The sequence below is a fragment of the Ovis canadensis genome, chromosome 6 (genome assembly GCF_042477335.2).
Source record: "Ovis canadensis isolate MfBH-ARS-UI-01 breed Bighorn chromosome 6, ARS-UI_OviCan_v2, whole genome shotgun sequence".
In the NCBI taxonomy this organism is placed as follows: Eukaryota; Metazoa; Chordata; class Mammalia; order Artiodactyla; family Bovidae; genus Ovis; species Ovis canadensis.
In genome coordinates, this window is record NC_091250.1 from 52,863,142 (window position 1) to 52,884,316 (window position 21,175).

At 41.8% G+C, this 21,175-nt stretch overlaps 1 protein-coding gene across 10 annotated transcripts in view; it reads left to right on the forward strand.

Moving 5' to 3' along the window:
- The window catches only part of ABCG2 (ATP binding cassette subfamily G member 2 (JR blood group)), a 132,807-nt gene that overhangs the window by 56,832 nt on the left and 54,800 nt on the right, over positions 1-21,175 (forward strand). The window contains exon 1 of one of the 10 annotated variants that reach the window (XM_069593737.1): positions 5,548-5,864. The exons of 7 other annotated variants lie outside the window; for them this stretch is intronic. The gene's annotated coding sequence lies outside the window, so the exon portion shown is untranslated. Of the gene's footprint in view, positions 1-5,547; positions 5,865-6,015; positions 6,293-21,175 lie in introns of those variants that run through there. 2 more of the 10 variants (XM_069593744.1, XM_069593739.1) reach the window with 2 other exon arrangements.

Genomic DNA, 21,175 nt, shown 5'->3' on the forward strand with positions numbered 1-21,175 from the left:
ACCAGGCTCCTCTGTCCATGGGATTTTCTGGGCAAGAGTACTGGAGTGGGTTGCCATTGCCTTCTCTGAGAAAAACATCTACTTCTGCTTTATTGACTATGCCAAAGCCTTTGACTGTGTGGATCACAATAAACTGTGGAAAATTCTTTAAGAGATGGGAATACCAGACCACCTAACCTGCCTCTTGAGAAATCTGTATGCAGGTCAGGAAGCAACAGTTAGAACTGGACATGGAACAACAGATTGGTTCCACATAGGAAAAGGAGTATGTATATTGTCATATACTGTATATTGTCCCCCTGCTTATTTAACTTCTATGCAGAGTACATCATGAGAAATGCTGGGCTGGATGAAGCATAAGCTGAAATCAAAATTGCTGGGAGAAATATCAGTAACCTCAGATATGCAGATGACACCACCCTTACAGCAGAAAGTGAAGAACTAAAGAGCCTCTTGATGAAAGTGAAAGAGGAGAGTGAAAAAGTTGGCTTAAAGATCAGCATTCAGAAAATTAAGATAATGGCATCTGGTCCCATCACTTCATGGCAAATAGATGGGGAAACAGTGGAAACAGTGGCAGACTTTATTTTTTGTGGGCTCCAAAATCACTGCAGATGGTGACTGCAGCCATGAAATTAAAACATGTTTACTCCTTGGAAGAAATGTTATGAGCAATCTAGACTGTGTATTAAAAAGCAGAGACATTACTTTGCCAACAAAGATCCATCTAGTCAAGGCTATGGTTTTTCCAGTAGTCATGTATGGATGTGAGAGTTGGACTATAAAGAAAGCTGAGCACCAAAGAATTGATGCTTTTGAACTGTGGTGTTGGAGAAGACTCTTGAGAGTCCCTTGGACTGCAAGGAGATCCAACCAGTCCATCCTAAAGGAAATCAGTCTTGAATGTTCATTGGAAGGACTGATGTTGAAGCTGAAACTCTAGTACTTTGGCTACCTGATGTGAAGAACTGACTCATTGGAAAAGACCCTGATGCTGGGAAAGACTGAAGGTGGGAGGAGAAGTGGATGACAGAGGATGAGATGGTTGGATGGCATCACTGACTTAATGGACATGAATTTGAGTAAATTCCAGGAATTGGTGCTGGACAGGGAGGCCTGGCGTGTTGCAGTCCATGGTGTCGCAAAGAGTTGGACGTGACTGAGCGACTGAACTGACACCTGAATTTGCTAAGGGGGAACTGTGTTCACCACTCAGAGAACAAATTAAGGAATGGGCCAAGTCCTTACCACTTCCTTACAGTTGGTAGCCAGGCAAGCAGATAGAGAGAGCTCAAGGGGGCTGGGAGAGGTTTGGAGGATATTAAGAATTCTATGAGAAGGATGAAGAGAGCTTCTCATAGGTCCATATAAGAGCTTTGATAATAGAGTTGACTGACTGGTGGTGTTATAGGCCCAGGAAGCTTGTTCCTTTAATGAGAAGACTGTTTTTGATTTTTACTTTCATTGCCATTCTGTATAATAAATCATACTTTTTATACTTTATCAACATTAAGTTAATTTGTTTATTAACTTTATTAATAAATTTCATCAACATTAAGTTTATCAACATTAAGTTGATATCAATTCATCTGTTGCTGACATTCCATCAAGCACTGATACCCCTGTGAAAGCCATACAAGCAAACACCTTTCACTGGTGTGATGATTGGAAAGGAGTATTAGGTTCCCTCCCTGCCCCCACTGCAAAATCTCCCAGTTATTTTCAGAGTTTTCAAAAGGGTGGCTCAAGTGAATTTATGAATAAGACTATTGGCTTCCCTCCTGAAGGCGTTTTTTCTGAAACATCCAGTTGTGCCTATGTGCACTGCCTACAGAAATGCATGGTGACACCTCGGCCCTTCTAGTGCTCATTTAAGATCACCAATGATACCACTCTAATGGCCAAAAGCAAAGAGGAATTAAAGAGCCTCTTGATGAGGGTGAAAGAGGAGAGTGAAAAAGCTGGCTTAAAATTTAACATTCAGAAAACTAAGATCATAGTATCTAGTACCATCACTTCATGGCAAATAGATCGGTAAAAATGTAAATGGTGACAGATTTTATTTTCTTGGGCTCCAAAATCATTGTGAATGGTGACTGCAGCCATGAAATTAAAAGAATGTGCTTCTTGGAAGAAAAGCTATGACAAACCTAGACAGCATATTAAAAAGCAGAGATATCACTTTGTGAACAAAGGTCCATATAGTCAAAGCTATGGTTTTTCCGATAGTCTGAGGCTGGGAAAGATTGATGGCAGGAGAAGGGGGAGACAGAGGATGAGATGGCTAGATGGCACCACCAACTGAGACATGCATTTGGGCAAACTCCAGGAGATAGTGAAAAACTGGGAAGCCTGATGTGCTGTAGTTCATAGGAATGCGAGGAGTCAGATACAGCCTAGCTACTGAACAACAATAAAGATATGTGTGTCAAAGGTGTGAACTCCTGTTGACCTCAGAGCTTTCAGTTGGGAAATCCTGACTTTGATAAGTCTATGATTTGACTGTAAGGCATGTAAAACATGACTATGACTTCAAGGGCAGAATCAAATAGGACTGAGCACAAAGCAATCTTAAATTGTTGGGAGACTGAATTTGGCACCAACTTTTGGTGGGAAATTTAGCTATATGTATTTAAAAACTTTTAAATGAGCATACCTTTTGCCTCAGCAAGTCCCTGTCTGGAATTTACCTGAGTGTGTGTGTAATGACAGAACTTATAAAGATATTTTGTGAATAATAGGAAGATTGGTTAAAGTACATAACAAACACTGAATACCATGTGCCCATTAAATATAAAGTTGTAGAAAGATTTTGAATGACAGGGAACCATGTTGCAAAATAGCAGTTTTAAAAATATTAATAGTAATAGCTACCATCTAGTGTGTGTGTGCACTCGTTTGCGTCCAACTCTCCACAAAGCCCGCCAGGCTTCTCTGTTCAGGCAAGAGTACTGGCATGGGTTGCTGTTTCCTACTCCAGGGGAGCTTGCTGACCCAAGGATTGAACCTTGGTCTCTTGCCTTTCCTGCATTCAGTTCACTTCAGTTGCTCAGTCGTGTCCAACTCTTTGTGACTCCATGGACTGCAGCACACCAGGCCTCCCTGTCCATCACCAGCTCCCGGAGTTTACTCAAACTCATGTCCATTGAGTCAGTGATGCCATCCAACCATCTCATTCTCTCCCCTTCTCCTCCCACCTTCAATCTTTCCCAGCATCAGGGTCTTTTCAAATGAGTCAGCTCTTCATATCAGATGGCCAAAGTATTAGAGTTTCAGCTTCAACATCAGTCCTTCCAATGAACACTCAGGACTGATTTCCTTTAGGATGGACTCCTGCATTGGCCAGCGGATTCTTTATCACTGAGCTACCTAGGAAGCCCCAGCATCTATTAAGTGCTATGCAGTCCATGGGGTCGCTAAAAGTCAGACATTACTGAGAGACTTCACTTTGACTTTTCACTTTTATGCATTGGAGAAGGGAATGGCAACCCACTCCAGTGTTCTTGCCTAGAGAATCCCAGGGATGGGGGAGGCTGGTGGGCTGCCGTTTACAGGGTCGTACAGAGTCGGACACGACTGAAGCGGCTTAGCAGTAGCAATGAAATTACATACATTATCAGTGCTTTATACACATTGTCTCATTTAATGTAACTATCCTGAGAGATCCTTTCCCCTGATTACCAATAACCACTTAGGGACTAAAGAACTAGTTCAGGTCTCCAGGATTTGGGAGAGCCAGAATTCAGACTATCTGACTATCTGACAGACTTTCTGACTCCAGAGGTGATGATGTTAATTCCTGTACTTTGTATACAAGTCCACTTTTGTTTTTTAAGAAAATATGTATGCGGAGAAAAAGACTAAAAGCAGATGGTATGTGGCTGGTGGGTACAGATGATTTTCATCTATTTCTTGATATGTAATAAGAGAGGGACAAAAAGCTTAGTTAAATGGAAAGAAAAAAGTGTTAGGTTAAGAACACATCTAGGGACTTCCCTGGTGGTTTAGTGGTTAAGACTCCATGCTCCCACTGCAGGAAGCATTGGTTTGATCCCTGCCCGGAACTAAGATCTTTGGCTGAAACAGTGGGTGCTGTGGGGTCAAAAAAAAAAAAAAAAAAAGAGAGAGAGAACACATTCAGTAGTTGTTCCAATAACCAGGCACTATAAATACTGGGCTTCCCTGGTGGCTCAGAGGTTAAAGCATCTGCCTGCAATGTGGGAGACCCGGGTTCAATCCCTGGGTCGGGAAGATCCCCTGGAGAAGGAAATGGCAACCCACTCCAGTATTCTTGCCTAGAGAATCCCATGGAGGAAGGAGCCTGGTAGGCTATAGTCTACGGGGTCTCAAAGAGTCTGACCCAAAAAGTCGGATGGGACTGAGGTACTTCACTTGATAAATACTGGGCATATTAAAAAGCAGAGGCATTACTTTGCCAACAAAAGGTCCGTCTAGTCAAGGATATGGTTTTTCCAGTGGTCATGTATGGATGTGAGAGTTGGACTGTGAAGAAGGCTTAGCGACAAACTGTGGCTTTGGAGAAGACTCTTGAGAGTCCCTTGGACTGCAAGGAGATCCAACCAGTCCATTTTGAAGATCAACCCTGGGATTTCTTTGGAGGGAATGATGCTGAAGCTGAAACTCCAGTACTTTGGCCACCTCATGCGAAGAGTTGACTGATTGGAAAAGACTGATGCTGGGAGGGATTGGGGGCAGGAGGAGAAGGGGACGACAGAGGATGAGATGGCTGGATGGCATCACTGACTTGATGGAGGTGAGTCTGAGTGAACTCTGGGAGTTGGTGATGGACAGGGAGGCCCGGAGTGCTGCGATTCATGGGGTCGCAAAGAGTTGGACACGGCTGAGCAACTGAACTGAAATGAACTGAGGCAGATTCTTTACCACTGAGCCACCTGGTGAAGCTTAGCCCAAAGTAAAATGTTAACTTAAAACGACTATTTCTTTATAATGCAATGCAATTATGACATGCTGGCTTCAATCTTAAATTTTCGAAGAGTTTGATAGCAATGATCCGCTTGAGAAAGCATTAGGAAGAGGTTATGAACTCTTTTCCTGAATCTGCACGCTCTTACAGCTTTTCTACACGATCGGAGTATTGAATAGATGCATGTATTACAGGATTGTGAGGAACATATTTAAACTATTCATTGTAATGTTTTCATTCAAAAAAAATTTTTTCCCCGTCCGGACACCCTTAGATTTGGTTCCTGATTTTATTGGCCCTGGGACGCAGGGACCTCATTTCTCAGAAGCTCATTCATTAGAGACCGCCTGCTTGCCCCGGGGGTGGACAATGTGTGTGACAGGAAAAAAACCTCAGTGCCAGGGTCCCCTGGTACTTAGGGGTGTGGGACACTGGCAGTGGCTAAATCCGCCCATGTCAGACCAGGTATTGATCCGCCCGGCTAGCATTTTGTGGTCTCCAGGGGTACTCCCCACTGTCTATTTCCTACCAGCCCCGGAAGCAGGATTTGTAGCTTTGTCCCCGCAAGCCCAGGAATAGTCATTTCCCTGACCCCTTCCCCGCGGCCGGGTGACGGTCAGGTCCAGTACCTGGCTGGGTCCACTGATGACAGTTGCGTGCTCTCAGCCCAGACTCCGGGCGCTTATCGCAGCCAGGCAGGCGGCGCCACGCCTTTCAAGGGCCCTCGCCCGAGGGAACAGGGGCGCGAGGGAGGGGCCGCTGCCGGGCGCTGTCCGGGTCTGCAGTCTAAAGCTTGCGAGGTGAAGCTGGAGTCGGTGCTGCGCTCGCTCGTCGGCCCTCGACCGCCGGCTCGCCGCCCGTTCTCTCCGACGTGACGGTAACCCGGGGCCAGTGCCTTCCCAGGTCAGCCGCTGCGCCGGTGAGTGCGGGGTGCTAGTGGGGCGCGCGGGCGCGGTGGGTGGGCTGCCGCCGGGGGTCGTGGGCGTCGGTCGGGGAAAGTCGCCCCCGGCCGGGCTTTGCCGCCAGCGCGGGCTGTGTCCTGAATCCCACACCGTTACTGGGCGAATCCCGAGCGCGCGAGACGCTAGAGGGAGTCTCCGGTGGTCAGATAGGGACTGGGGAGACGCTGGAAGGAGGAAAGGAGCCAGAGAGTTTTTGTAAAAGCTTTTCACCATTTAGGAAGCACTGTACGGATGCCTGATGTCATTGTTAAGTAGGAGCTGCTTCCGTAGGGTGTATTTGGGAGGTCCAGCTGACTCAGCGTTTTATATAAATGTTAGTGCTCTGCCTCTGAGCACAGCAGCTCCTGAGATTGAAGCCCTCGGTTAAGACTGAACCGCTAACTGAGTGAGTAAATTGTGAAAACGGTTTGGAATATGTGGCATGAAAGGTCCGTGGCTATTGTGTGTGCATTTGGTAGGCAATAGAAAACTGTACAATTGAAATGACTGGCTTTTAATTATTCCCTCTCAGTTTCATTTGAAAGTGAGTATGAAACAGACTGAAAAATTTAGACTCCCCTAAATTTGGACCCCTCCTCCAGAATATGTCTCCTTGGTGCAACCGATTTCGTGTCTGGTAGTGTGCAGTCCACGGGGTTGCTGATGGTCCGATACGACTGAGCGACTTCACTTTGACTTTTGATTTTCATGCGTTGGAGAAGGAAATGGCAACCCACTCCAATGTTCCTGTCTGGAGAATCCCAAGGACAGCGGAGCCTGGTGAGCTGCCATCTATGGGGTGGCACAGAGTCGGACACGACTGAAGCGACTTAGCAGAAGCAGCAGCAGTGTGTGTTAGCGGAGAAGGCAATGGCAACCCACTCCAGTACTCTTGCCTGGAAAATCCTATGGATGGAGGAGCCTGGTAGGCTGCAGTTCATGAGGTCGCTACAAGTCAGACACGACTGAGCGACTTCACTTTCACTTTTCACTTTTCATGCACTGGAGATGGAAATGGCAACACACTCCAGTGTTCTTGCCTGGAGAATCCCAGGGACAGGCGTGCCTGGTAGGCTGCCGTCTATGGAGTCGCACAGAGTCGGACACCACCGAAGCGACTTAGCAGCAGCAGCAGCAGCAGCAGCAGCAGCAGCAGTGTGTGTTAGCCGGTTGGTAAAACTCTTACCTTTCCCCAAATGTATGATATTGGATAGATAAAAAGTTATTGAGTATGGAGGTAGCAGAGAAACTTGTTAATATTGGTACCTTTAAAGGGATTAACCGATACGCTAAGTCGCTTCAGTCGTGTCCGACTCTGTGCGACTCCACAGACGGCAGCCCGCCAGGCTCCCCCATCCCTGGGATTCTCCAGGCAAGAACACTGGAGTGGGCTGCCATTTCCTTCTCCAGGGATTAACCACTATATTCTATGCCTATTTCTTCTCCCTAGGACATAAAGTTTGTCCACAACTTTGGTTTGTGTGCTAAAGCATTATTGAGCTGCCTTTTGTAATTTTTCTGTGGATAGCTGACTCATTAAAAATTAACCAGCTTATTAAAAATACTGGTTAAAAATGCTACTGAAGTTAGAATACAGAAAAATATACAACCAAAAAAGTTAGACTGTAAATCTAGCGAACAGTTAAAAAAAAAAAAACCCATAATGTTGCTTCGTTTCATTTTTTCACTCAGTGGTAGAACTATAAAAGCTCATTCCACTTTCAGGAAAAAAAAAGATTTATAGCAACAAATGTTTATTGGTCATCTTTGTTCTGGACCCTGAACATTTAGCTAGAGCTCCCTTAGGTGTTGTTACATCAAAATGATATTAAAATACAACCAAAATCAATTTCTACATTTATTTGTGTTAAGTGTTCATGAGCTTTTGAGGCAAGCCTAAGTATTACAAATGGAAAGAGAAATGCACCAAGAAAACAGTCACTGTGGGAGAGTACATTTCAATGTATGTGGACAGCAAATTAAAGTTATATCTTGGAAGCTAGAATAAAAACGGACCAATCAGTCACACAGTTCAGTGAGGACAAAGGCAGGAAATATACATGAGCTCCTTAGAGAAGCTTTTCGTGGCATCTAGTTCTGAGGGAAATGTCTGATATCACAGAAGGCTGCAGATGAGACTGAAGTATAGCGGCGGAAGAGTCTCCTGGGTGCCCCACCCGTAGTACAGGCAGTCGTGCATTGTCTAGGACTGCTTGCTGTAGTTGTCGTTCTCCTCACCGTAAGTATTATGAGAAACTGGTAGGATGCTAAGCCTCTATGGTCCCACATGCTGTGGTGTGATAGTTTGGGAATAAATCTGAATTTTATAGAGGGCTAGGTTCATGTCTTCACATACTCTGTTTCTCTCAGGCATTTCTGACAGAAGTTTGGAATCAGTTGAAGGTTATATCAAGTGAGAAGTTTTATTCTATGTTGCTTACTGGGGTTAGAGGTTAAGGTTGAGGCTCTTTTAGTGAAACTTAAAGAACCTGAATGACCATCCTTGATACAGGGTATATAGGTCTGTGCTATGCTGTGCTTGGTCGCTCAGTCGTGTCTGACTCTGCGACCTCATGGACTATAGCCTGCCAGGCTCTTCTGTCCTTGGAGATTCTTCAGGCAGGAATACCTGAGTGGGTTTCCATGCCCTCCTCCAGGGGATCTTCCCAATCCAGGATCGAACCAATGTCTTCCTCCTTGCAGGTGGATTCTTTACCGTCTGAACCACCAGAGAAGCCCAAGAATACTCGAGTGGGTAACTGTCCCTCTCTGGGAACCCTATTCCGACCCAGGAATCAACCAGGGTCTCCTGCATTGCAGGTGGATTCTTTACCAGCCGAGCTACAGGGAAGCCCATATAGGTCTACTGTAAGCTAAAGTTTATCCTTTTAAAAAAATCAGTTCTGAGTTCAGAATGTGAACCAATAATGATGGAGTATCTAGATGAGTTTGGCTTCATAGTTTTTTTTTTCACCAACAGCAGTTTATGAGATCTAATTCACATATCATACAGTTCATATCTATTTAAAGTGTAGTCTCTGCAGTCTTCACATTTTCGTCATTCTCGCCCCTAAAAACCAGTTAACACTCCTCCTTCTCACCATAATCCCCTTAACCCCTGTAGTTTTTTGGAAACCAGTGTTTCCAAACCTGCTTCACAAGGAGACTATTAGAAAGTGGACATCTAATTTTTGAGCCACATACTTAGCTTGTTTAGAAGGGTGGAATGAAATCTTAAAACTCCATTGAAAATGCTGATTACTAGCTCAGTCCCTTTGCAACTGAAAAGACCTGTTACTCTTTAGAGCAATGGTTGGCTGGAAATTACTGCTTAGATTCAGGTAGCAGTAGGTAGTTCTCTGTCATTTAACAGGATTTAAGTTCTTATCTGGAAGCATAAAAACGAAAGTCTCTAGAAAGCAGCAAGCCCTGTTAGTTCCCTCTGAAAATACTTGAGCTGAGTGTCTTACAAGGAAAGAGTAAAGATTGCCTGAGGGGTACCCAAACTTCAGATGTTTTTGCACAAGAGACCTGTCGCTTCTCTTCTTGTCCTGCTGCGTGGGCAGTTCTACGCTGACCACACCCTGACTTCACCCTAGAGGAGTGAAAAGAAGGGATGCAAAGGGTAGAGGGACCGCAGAATCTTTAGAAAGGGAGAATAAAGTAGTTCATTTTGCAACTTTTCCTCCACCATCCCATATTAGTTTGGAATGCCATATGAGAGTTGGGCCAGAAAGAAGGCTGAGCGCTGAAGAATTGATGCTTTCAAAATGTGGTGTGCTTTCAAAATGTGGTGTTGGAGAAGACTCTTGAGAGTTCCTTGGCCTGCAAGGAGATCAAACCAGTCAATCCTTAAGGAAATCAACCCTGCATATTCATTGGAAGGACTGAGGCCGGAGCTGAAGTTCCAATACTTTGGCCACCTGATGTGAAGAACCGACTCACTGGAAAAGACCCTGATGCTGGGAAAGATTGAAGACAGCAGGAGAAGGGGACGACAGAGGATGAGATGGTTGGATGGCATCACCATCTCGATGGACATGAGTTTGAGCAAGCTCTGGGAGTTGGTGATGGACAAGGAAGCCTGGTGTGCTACAGTCCATTGGATCACAAAGAGTCAGACATGACTGAGCAACTGAACAGAAATGAAATTAAAAAATTTTTGAGAAGCTAAAGTAGTAGCTATATTTTCCATCCACATTTTTCTCCAGTACTTTGGCCACCTGATGTGAAGAGTGAACTCATTGGGAAAGACCCTGATGCTGGGAAAGATTGAGGGCAGGAGGGGAAGTGGGCGACAGATGAGATGGCTGGATGGCATCATCGATTCAATGAATGTGAGTTTGAGCAAATTCTGGGAGACAGTGAAGGACAGGGAAGCCTGGCGGGTTGCAGCCCATGGGGTCACAAAGACTTGGACATGACTGTGACTGAACAGCAACAACAAAGATAAGATGACCAGGTCTTCAGAATTAATAAATGGAAATGGCCATTAACTGGTGAATGCTTGCTGTCTGCAGGTGGTTTTTATATTTATTCTCATTTATTGGTCACACCATGCCTTTCAGGGAGGTATTGGCGTTTCATACTTGCAGAGGAGGAGGGAGAGAATTGACAGGGTTATTTATTGCTGGGACAAAGTACTTTATTAAAGATCACCAACCCTTTCTTTTTTTTTTTAAACTTGGCCTGGTCATTTGTTTCACATTTTCTTTCCATGTTCACAGAGCAGCTCAGTTCATTGTAAAGGCATGCAGGGACAGTGAAAAGAACCTGTGAGAGCAGGGAGGCCCAGACCTACCTAACTTGGGTCTAGTCAGTGTGCCATGAAATCTCTTCATCTTTCTGGACTAGTTTCTTCGTGGGACTAAAGAATATAGGAATTTGAGCAAAAGAGGTCTGATTTTATTTAAGGAGTCCAGAAGTAGAATATGAGTTAGCAGAAACTGCTGAGAATTCTTAGTATTTTTATCTGATCCTACAATAAAGGATTCTGCAAACCATCTACTTTGATTTAGAATCTTTCTGATCCATTTCTCCTTTTCGTAACGTAGGGAGACTGTTATATGTCTTTCTAGAATATCTCATATGATAGTAATAGTTATCCCAAATAAACATATGTACTTCAGAAACCTAAAGTAGTAGGCTAACTGTAGTTAAAAACCTAATAGTATCATTTCAGTTATCTCTTCAATCTAATAGTACTGTTATTATCATGCCAGACCATTCATGCTTCCATCTGGAATCTAAGCTATGAGTATAATCCATTTGACATGTGCAATGTTGTTTTATACCCAGCTATTAACTAGCAACCTAGGGCCAGGTGACTCATTACATTTGCTACAGTGTATGTGCTGTTTAGCTCTTTCCTGGAGCTATAAGCTATTCCTTGTGTTCTGATTTCATACTTAGATATATACCTTCCCTCTCCCCCAGTGAGATATGTTCTATCTAGCCTCCTAGAATGCCACCCTTACCCAGAAGTAAATTCAAGTGGTTTGAATTTTTCAACAAACATAAAATTGCTATTCTCTCCCTCTATAATATGAGAAACTAGAAAAAGAGATCTTTGGTGCATTAGTCTTTATAAAACAATGCTTTTCCAAATATATACAGCTGTGGCTGGGTTGCATAGGTCTTGATAAGGAAGTTTTAAAGAACAAAGATGTCAGTTTAAGTCTAATATTACACTAGCATTATAAACATTGAAAAATACAGTCACTGAGGCGGACACAACTGAGCGACTGAACTGAACTGAACTGATGAAATCCAAATAAGTTTATAGTTTAGTTTTAACAATGGTACTATAGTTATATAAGATGTTATAGGAACTCTCTGTACCATTTTCTCAGCTTTCCGCTATCCTTTTTTCTATTCAGGATCCAGCCTCAGAGCTCACATTGCATTTGATTGTTGTATATCCTTGAAAGTTAAGTCGCTCAGTCGTGTCCGACTCTTTGTGACCCCATGAACTGTAGCCTACCACACTTCTCTGTCCGTGGGATTTTCCAGGCAAGAGTACTGGAGTGGGTTGCCATTTCCTTCCCCAGAGGATCTTCCCAACCCAGGGATCGAACCTGGGTCTCCTGCATTGTAAGCAGACGCTTTATCATCTGAGCCACCATGACAGCTCCTCAACCTTCTGTTGTTTTTCCTGACCTTGACACTTATAATGAATACTGTTCAGTTATTTTGTAGATAATTAATTAATACTGGATGATTATAATAATAATATAATAATAATTATAATTAATTATAATAATAATTAACACTGGATATTTTCTCATAATTAGATTGAAGTTATGCATTTTAGAAAGAAATTGGAGAAGAAAATGGCAACCCACTCCAGTATTCTTGTCTGGAAAATCCCATGGATGGAGAAGCCTGGCAGGCTACTGTCCATGGGGTGGCAAAGAGTCGGACAGGACTGAGCAACTTCACTTTCACTAGAAGTAATCCCAGTGCATTATATCAGGGGTACATGATGTCTTCTAACTGACGTAAACTGATTTAAACTTTGGTTAAGTGCTGTTTGTCAGGTACCTGATGGTTATAATTTTTCCGTTTGTATTTAATATATATCATGGGAGAGAAACTTGGGCCTTGCAAATATCCAGTTTCTCCTTAAGTCTTTATTCACTAGTTTTAGTCCATTGGTGGAACTGGATGTACCTGGTACTGTGTTGTTCTAACAGTGATTTAAAAATTGTTTTCTCATTACTTCTCTTTATTAATAAGAATTTTGAGGAAGAGCTGTTCCTTCATTTATTTATTCAACTGTATAAATATAGACTCATAGATATTTATTTTATTGTATAGGTTATAATTCAATGCAGTCATTATTTAATTGCTGATCAAATGGTTCCACCATTCGCCACTGGGAGCTCTTCTTTCAGGTTGGCCCCTGTGCCCTTTTGACGTACCACTTCCCCATCCTGCCTTTTAAAAGAGCATTTCCTTACTTTCTGGTATCATGAAATGCTCCAGGCTGATTTTTCTATTTTCCGAGCCCTGACCCTTGCATCAGTCATTTTTCCAAGGCACTCTGGTTCCTTGTTTTGGAGGCTGTTATTATCAGAAACCAAGATCTGGGTCCTAGGTGTGTTACTGAAGTTGCTTTGAACTTTTAAAGTTTCATAGATTTGTGACTTAGCAAATGCATCTCGATAGGAGGAGTAATGCCTTAAATTTCCAAGACTCTAGAGACCATAGTTGCCAATTTGCATTCAGCCTCTTATGGGAAAGAAATAAAATTGGAAGGGCTAGAATTTTAAAAGTTCCCAGTTTTTCTCAAATGAAGACCTGTAAGTGTTTATAAAACAAATAGAATAAACACATTAATTTTTATTTACTCAGGCTCTGATAAGAAAGTAGCTTGTTATTTACTGAATGTATGTGAAGGGGAGATATGCATAGATCATATCTTTAAGAAATGTAAAATGTCTTTAAATGAATTGTGAGATCCTGGCCTCCACTTCCCCACATGACAAAAACTTCGGGGTAAGTCTTTGAGCCTACTTTCTCATTCTGAAAAGAAAGGTTTTAGGCAAGATTTTCATTTCTCTTGTCTCTTAGTGGGCTCAGAGGACCCCGTAATATCCAGACATTTTGGACCCTTTCTCTATATTTTAGTTATAATTTAGTGTGTGTTTATTGGTTCACTGGTTAAAAAGATTCAGTTTAATTTCAGATCTGATTTATGTTAATCATGCCAGCTTACTTTTAATATTGAAATTTACTCAGTTAAACTTTATTTTAATCTAAGCCAGTCCGGACCATGTACAGAAGTCTTTTCTAAGAGTTCCATTTCCACAAACCTTCTTTAACTTTCTTTTTACTGATAGGTTTTGTCCTATGCTTTTCCTTTCTCTCTCTCTAGAATAAAATTACTTTCTTTTTCCTCAACAAATTGTATTTTCATTTCTTATACCTTTTTCCCTTTCATGCGAGATGTTTTCCTTACCAATTTTAGTTGTCTCAATTACATGCATTAACCAGAATTCTAACTTTTTAAAAACCTTAATTTCTAGTGAAAACTAAGAAGTATGCAATTATAAACTTTTTCGATTATTATTCTGTAGATTGGCAAAATCACAAATACTGTTTATGATTTCTAAAAAAGTGTTGTTTTTTAACGAAATTTTTTCAATGTGATATTTTTATTAGTAGACCTAAATATCTTCTCTGTAAAAAGGCAGGCTATGTTGAGGAATTAATGTTTCAGTATCTTATTTTATTTGGGAATAATCTAGATATTTAAATGGAGAAGGACATGGCAACCCACTCCAGTATTCCTGCCTAGAGAATCCCATGGACAGAGGAGCCTGGTGGGCTGCTCTCCATGGGGTTGCACAGAGTCGACACAACTGAAGCAACTTTGCATGCATGCATGCACTGGAGAAGGAAATGGCAACCCACTCCAGTGTTCTTGCCTGGAGAATCCCAGGGATGGAGGAGCCTGGTGGGCTGCTGTCTGTGGGATTGCACAGAGTCGGACATGACTGAAGCGACTTAACAGCAGCAGCAGATATTTAATAATTTCCATCATTTCACTTAATTTAGCAAAACTATAAATATTAAGTCACCAAAAATCTGGAGAAACTATTTTTAAGTAGACAAACCGTAAGACATAATTATTCTTAAAGAATTTACCTCAAAATTGTTACTCCATTTATATCTGTTGAATTATAGTTATGTTTAAATTACCCATGAAAACTAATGAGGCATTACACAAAATAAGCCATCATTTCAAGATATTTTTCTTGAGAATTTTATAACAGAGATAGTATGACCTATTTAACTTTTGGTAAACGTAGGTACAGTAAAAGTAAGAACGGTCTATATTCATTAAACCAATAAATTTAAACTTTAAAACTGATTATTAGTATAATATTGACTATTTCCCAGATCACAGGAACTTGAAATTTATTTCGGTTGGCTTTCTTTTAAGTAACTTAATTAAAAAAATTTTTTTTCAAGATTTCTTATTTTTAATTTTTTGGCCAAGCCCTGCAGCATGTGGGATCTTATTTTGCTGACCAGGGATCATTCCTAGGCCCCTTGTCAGTGAGCACATAGTGTCTTAACCACTGGACTGCCAGGGAATTTGCAGGCTAGTTTTTTTTATTTTATTTAAAAAACATCAATTTGTAAGTGATTACTTTGTCAACAAAGGTCCGTCTAGTCAAGGCTATGGTTTTTCCTGTGGTCATGTATGGATGTGAGAGTTGGACTATAAAGAAAGCTGATCACAGAGGAATTGATGCTTTTGAACTGTGGTGTTGGAGAAGACTCTTGAGAATCCCTTGGACTGCAAAGAGATCCACCCAGTCCATCCTAAAGGAGATCAGTCCTGGGTGTTCATTGGAAGGATTGATGTGGAAGCTGAAACTCCAATACTTTGGCCACCTGATGCGAAGAGCTGACTCATTGGACAAGACCTCCTGATGCTGGGAAAGATTGAAGGTGGGAGGAGAAGTGGACAACAGAGAATGAGATGGTTGGATGGCATCACAGACTCAATCGGACATGAGTTTGGCTAAACTCAGGAAGTTGGTGATGGACAGGGAGGCCTGGCATGCTGCGGTCCATGGGGTTGCAAAGAGTCAGACATGACTGAGCAAATGAACTGAACTTTTATATCAGTTAAATACAGCTTTTTTATATGTGTAATTTTGATAATATTATCTGGAGTTAGGAACATATCGTATGTATAATATACACATAGAAATATAAAAAGGCATAACTAGAGACCTCATAGCTTCTTTTGAAAACTTAGTCATGTATCAGTTATTGCATTATAAATTTACTAGTTTATAAATAACAATTTGAATAAGTTAAATATATTTGCTCAGATGGCTAAAGGTTTTCACTGTTTGTGGAGAATATTTTAAAGTTTGTATTTGTCCTTGATAAATCCTGAAGGAGGCTGTGAATTAGATTTGGTGAGGGATGCTTTCCAGCAGTTTGAGTTCAGCAAAGCCTGTTTCTCTTTCTCGCTCTGTTTTTTTGGTGCAGGTTCTACTTGATTGAGCTAATTCAGCTCAGTCTCAGGTCCTTGTGGGATGTACTTATGTTTCTGATATGTAGAGATTTGTAAGACAGGACAGTTGCTTTTAATTCCTCAGAGAACTGGTCTGCCACCTGTATGGTACTGAAAGATTGATTTGCCCAACTACATTTTCTTTATTTGCTTCTTTATATCAGTAAAAAGATTTCCAACTACAGTGAAAATCAAGAGTTATATGTTCTAGAACTTTAGGGTTCAGTTTATCCTGCTTTCCAAACTTTGCACAAGCCATTCAATAAAGGCCCTCTTTTTTGAGTATACAAATTAAACCCAGAACAGTTTACTCTAGGGGCTAAAAGCCTTCATTCTTTTTATTAACTCCTGAATATTAGCCCCCAGTTTTATTTCATATTATGTGGGCTCAGGTAACCCTATTGATTTTCCTTAGTGTGTTTAACCAATGTTGCCTGAGGGGCAGATTTATAAGCCCACCAGGCGAGGGAGACCTAAGTTTATCCCATAATATAATTGGCAGAAGAGATTTAACCATCTTATATAAAGCCCATTTAAACATACCAACTTTTATAAACATTCGTCTCAATTCTCTCAGCTCTTATATCTGTAATTTTAACCTCCATTAAATCCCCATCAACCTGACTTGGTCTTACACAGGGTCCCAGAAACGTTTCTTTTTATCTCCCTGACCATGTTATCTATTTTTATATAAGAGGCTTTGGATTTCCCAAGCTGAGGGGTTGAGCCAAGGGATTCAGGACCTTTCGTTGATATTTTAAATTGATTAATTGGCCTAACTGTTCCCCCTAGCAACTGAATTTTCTAGCAGCCTTTTAAATATGTATATGTTTTGCTGTGCTTAATTGCTCAGTGTGTCTGACTCTTTGCGACCCCATGGAATGTAGCCCACCAGGCTCCTCTGGCTGTGGGGGATTCTCCAGGCCAGAATACTGGAGTGGGTTGCCAGGCCCTCCTCCAGGGGATCTTCCTAACCCAGGGCTAGAACCGAGGTCTCCTGCCTTGTAGGCAGATTCTTTACTGTCTGAGCCACCAGGGAAGCCCAAACTGGGGTAAATAGAGTGGACTTGTTTGGGGTTCTTTAATGATGGGGACCAATAGGGAGCCCCTTTGGCCATCCAACCTTAGCATTGTATCAAAATGTTTGTTTTGATACATGTATTTATTGGTTTATTTATCCCATTTCTTAACCATCTAAAGATTTTTATTGTTTTGGAACAAGTCCCTTTAAAATTTCTACCTTGTTGAGATGTCTCTAGACTTTCTCTGCAGTTTTTTCTTATTCCTGTTAATCAACCTGACTAACAATCTAATGCTTTTATTAGCATCTGTAAGACCCATTGAGGGGAAATTGACCATAGATTTAGCTTCCCAAACTATCTTTGTTGTTGCTCTTTGTTCGATTAAACTAAGGGAATTACTAAGGTTAGCCATTATATTTTTTTGTATCCACTTTCTACTTGGGTCTTTTCATAGGTGCCAGTAACGCAGCTGTTAATAATGAGAGTTCTCTAAAAATTTACCAGTTTAGAAGTTTCTTCAATTTTAATCTCCATTGTCTGGCCATTGTCAGAGCTCTCATAACACAGGGAGGAAAAAAAGTCTTAAGAAGATCAGGTAAAACATTTATATCTCAAAGACACAGTGGGAGAAATGCTAGTTCCTCCTTTGAAAAGTTTTTTGTTCCTTTAAGGTCAGAATTCCGAGAAGATGTTTTATCAAGCTGGCTTTTTCTAGCTGCACACACACACACACACACAAATTAACTTTGAAGTGTTAGAAGAACCCACATTTGGTCCTTTTTAAGGTGAGATTCTTGAGAGTCCCTTGGACTGCAAGGTGATCCAACCAGTCCATTCTAAAGGAGATCAGCCCTGGCTTCTTTGGAAGTTCTTTGGAAGGAATGATGCTAAAGCTGAAACTCCAGTACTTTGGCCACCTCATGCGAAGAGTTGACTCATTGGAAAAGACTCTGATGCTGGGAGGGATTGGGGGCAGGAGAAAAAGGGGACGACAGAGAATGAGATGGCTGGATGGCATCATTGACTCAATGGACATGAGTCTGAGTGAACTCCGGGAGTTGGTGATGGACAGGGAGGCCTGGCATGCTGCGATTCATGGGGTCACAAAGAGTCGGACACGACTGAGCGACTGAACTGACTGACTGACTAACTGAAGGTGAGATTTCCTTTAATTCCCAACAAAGCAGGTACTTGTAGGAATAAATTCTATACATACGTAATAAAGTCTTCCCAGCATCTCTTAACTGTGGTAATCCAGTTTTCAACTGAGCATAATCTTTCCATTGTCAGTTCATCTGGGATAACCCAGGTACCTCTTCTTGAAATTAAGTTCAAGGAAAATCTCCTCCAGCGAGAATTTTATTCACCACCAAATAAAACTAAGGATAATCAGCCAATAGTGGAGATCCAGGACCCAGAAGAGACTTACCTAAATTCATCTGGACTCTGAGGAGGTGGCTAGGCACAAGAGGTCTTTGCTGGTACCAAGGCTCCAGATTCTTGTAGAGTTCGGGTGAGGGAGAGAAGTCTGCTCTGGGTCTCTGTCGCTAACTAAAGCGGTCAACTGAAGAAAAAAGCACAACCTGAAAGTTGCAAGTTAAGCTTTATCTGAGGATATTACTGAGGACTGTGGTTCAGGAGACAGCCTCTCAGATCGCTCTGAGGAACTGCTCCAAAGACAAAAGAATAAGGGAGTAGCCAGGATATTTAGGAGATTTTGCTGAAATGAAAAACAACAACAGGAAAACCAAACCATAATGTCAAACATCAAAGATAACTGATAGTCACAAAAAATAGACATTGCTAGTTAATGATTTTAGTGCTTTTCTGTATGAGAAGATACAAGACTCTGGGCTCATTGTAATTATTCCTTAGATATGCATCTTAACTATCTAGGGCCAGTGCCCAGAACACATAATGCTTCCTATTTTCTCTATCCTAATTTCTCCTCAGCTGTACCAGGGGGGTTTGGGGAATGTGGCTGCAGTGGCTAATGGCTTGATCCTCATTTATTGGAATAAGAGGCAACATTCTTTGTTTACTAGAAGGGCAGGCGACATTCCTTGACCATGTCTGTCAGTTTCCTCTTAAATGTAAATCAGTGTGAATGTAAATGTAAAATGAATATAAAATGTAAATGAGCTTCCATGGACCCGAAGCTGGACCATTATCATACTTGCCCTTGTTTTCCCTTAATTGGGCAGATCTGGGGGAGGTAGAGAGTGGGGTTGCTTTGGAATGGGGAAACAGTACAGTCACTATAAAACTTTCATTGGCTGTGACCTTGCTGTGGGAATAGGTGCCTTTTGCTTGTTGGAATGCTGGATCTTCCTTGCTCTACCAGCCCCCTTCTCTTGTGGATGAAGGCTGCACACCAAGGGTAACTGGCATCCTAAGATATATATCTGAATACAGTCTTCCTTAGAAACCAGATAATGTTTTTACATACCGTTTCAGAGTGCTTGTTTTGTGTCTGGTGTTGTATTTAAGAGGCTTCCCTGGTGGCTCAGATAGTAAAGAGTATGCCTGCAGGGCAGCACCTAGCTGTCACAGGCAGGACAGTGTCCGCATCTTGGCTCTTGAATGACTACAGTAGCCTCTATGTGGCCTCCCTGCTCTGCTCCCTCTCTCCAGCACCCCCACCCCCACCCCCACCCCAAGTCAGAGTGATCTCTTAAAACATAATTAGATTATGTTATTCCTCCACCCAGAAGCCAAAGCAAAGTTCTTACAGTGGCCTGAGGTATGGACACTGCCAGAGTTGACCTGAACCTCTGACTTCATATCCTATACGCTCCCTCCCTCTGCTACAGTCCCACTGGCCGTGCTGTTCCTTAGCCTACCACTTGATCTTGGCAGCCCACTTCCATAGAGCCACCCTCGGGTTTCTGCTCAAAGGCCTTACTGGGAAGGCCTTCCTTGACTTCGTTTCCTCCTTCACTTTTATTTTTTTCTCTTTAGCACTGCTGACTCTGACATTTTTCATCGAAAGGAAAAAGGAATAGGAGTTAAGGACACACCTCCATGCAGTCAAAAATCCATTATAATTTTTGACTCCTCCAAAACTTAACACATATTTTGTATGTTATATGCATATCTACATATATTTTATCATTCATGACATATCTAACTTTCTTGATTTTTTTTCAGTATTTCAAGTTTTTTCAAATTGTTGCAAATCTTGAAAAAAAAAATCTGCCAGTATATTTATTGAAAAGAAATCCACAATATAAGTGGACCTGCACAGTTCAAATCTGTTTGTTCAAGGTACGGCCAAACGCAAGTTCATCTGCTCGGCACACAGTGAGGCCAAACTAAAGCACTGGAGTTTGGAACAGAGAAGAGTTTATTGCAAGGCCCAAGGAAGAATGGGTGGCTGTGAACTCTCTGATGGTTTTCAGGGAAGTGTTTTTCTAGGCAAAATTTGGGGTGAGGGCTGCAGAGTGTGTGACTTCTGATTGGTTGGTGACGAGGTAACATGGTGGTGTTTCAGGAATCTTGTGCTCAGCCTGAAGTTGCCATTGTCCATCCTGGTGAGGGCCTTAGTTCCTATAGAAAAACTCAAAGATATTATTATGTATATTCCTTGAGGGGGAACCAGGACCCTGCTCCATGGCTGTCCTATTGTTTCCTTTTTTGTTTGTTTGTTTGTTTCTCCATTTCTTTTCTTTTTTTTTTTAATTTTAATTTTTACTGTATTTTACTTTACAAGACTGTATTGGTTTTGCCATACATTGACATGAATCCACCACGGGTGTACATGCGATCCCAAACATGAACCCCCCCTCCCACCTCCCACCCCATATCATCTCTCTGGGTCATCCCCGTGCACCAGCCCCAAGCATCCTGTATCCTACATCAAGCATAGACTGGCGATTCGTTTCTTACATGATAGTATACATGTTTCAATGCCATTCTCCCAAATCATCCCACCCTCTTCCTCAGAGTCTAAAAGTCCGCTCTACACATCTGTGTCTCTTTTGCTGTCTCGCATACTGGGTCAACATTACCATCTTTCTAAATTCCATATACATGTGTTAGTATACTGTATTGGTGTTTTTCTTTCTGGCTTACTTCACCCTGTGTAATCGGCTCCAGTTTCATCCATCTCATTAGAACTGATTCAAATGTATTCTTTTTAATGGCTGAGTAATACTCCATTGTGTATATGTACCACAGCTTTCTTATCCATTCATCTGTTGATGGACATCTAGGTTGTTTCCAT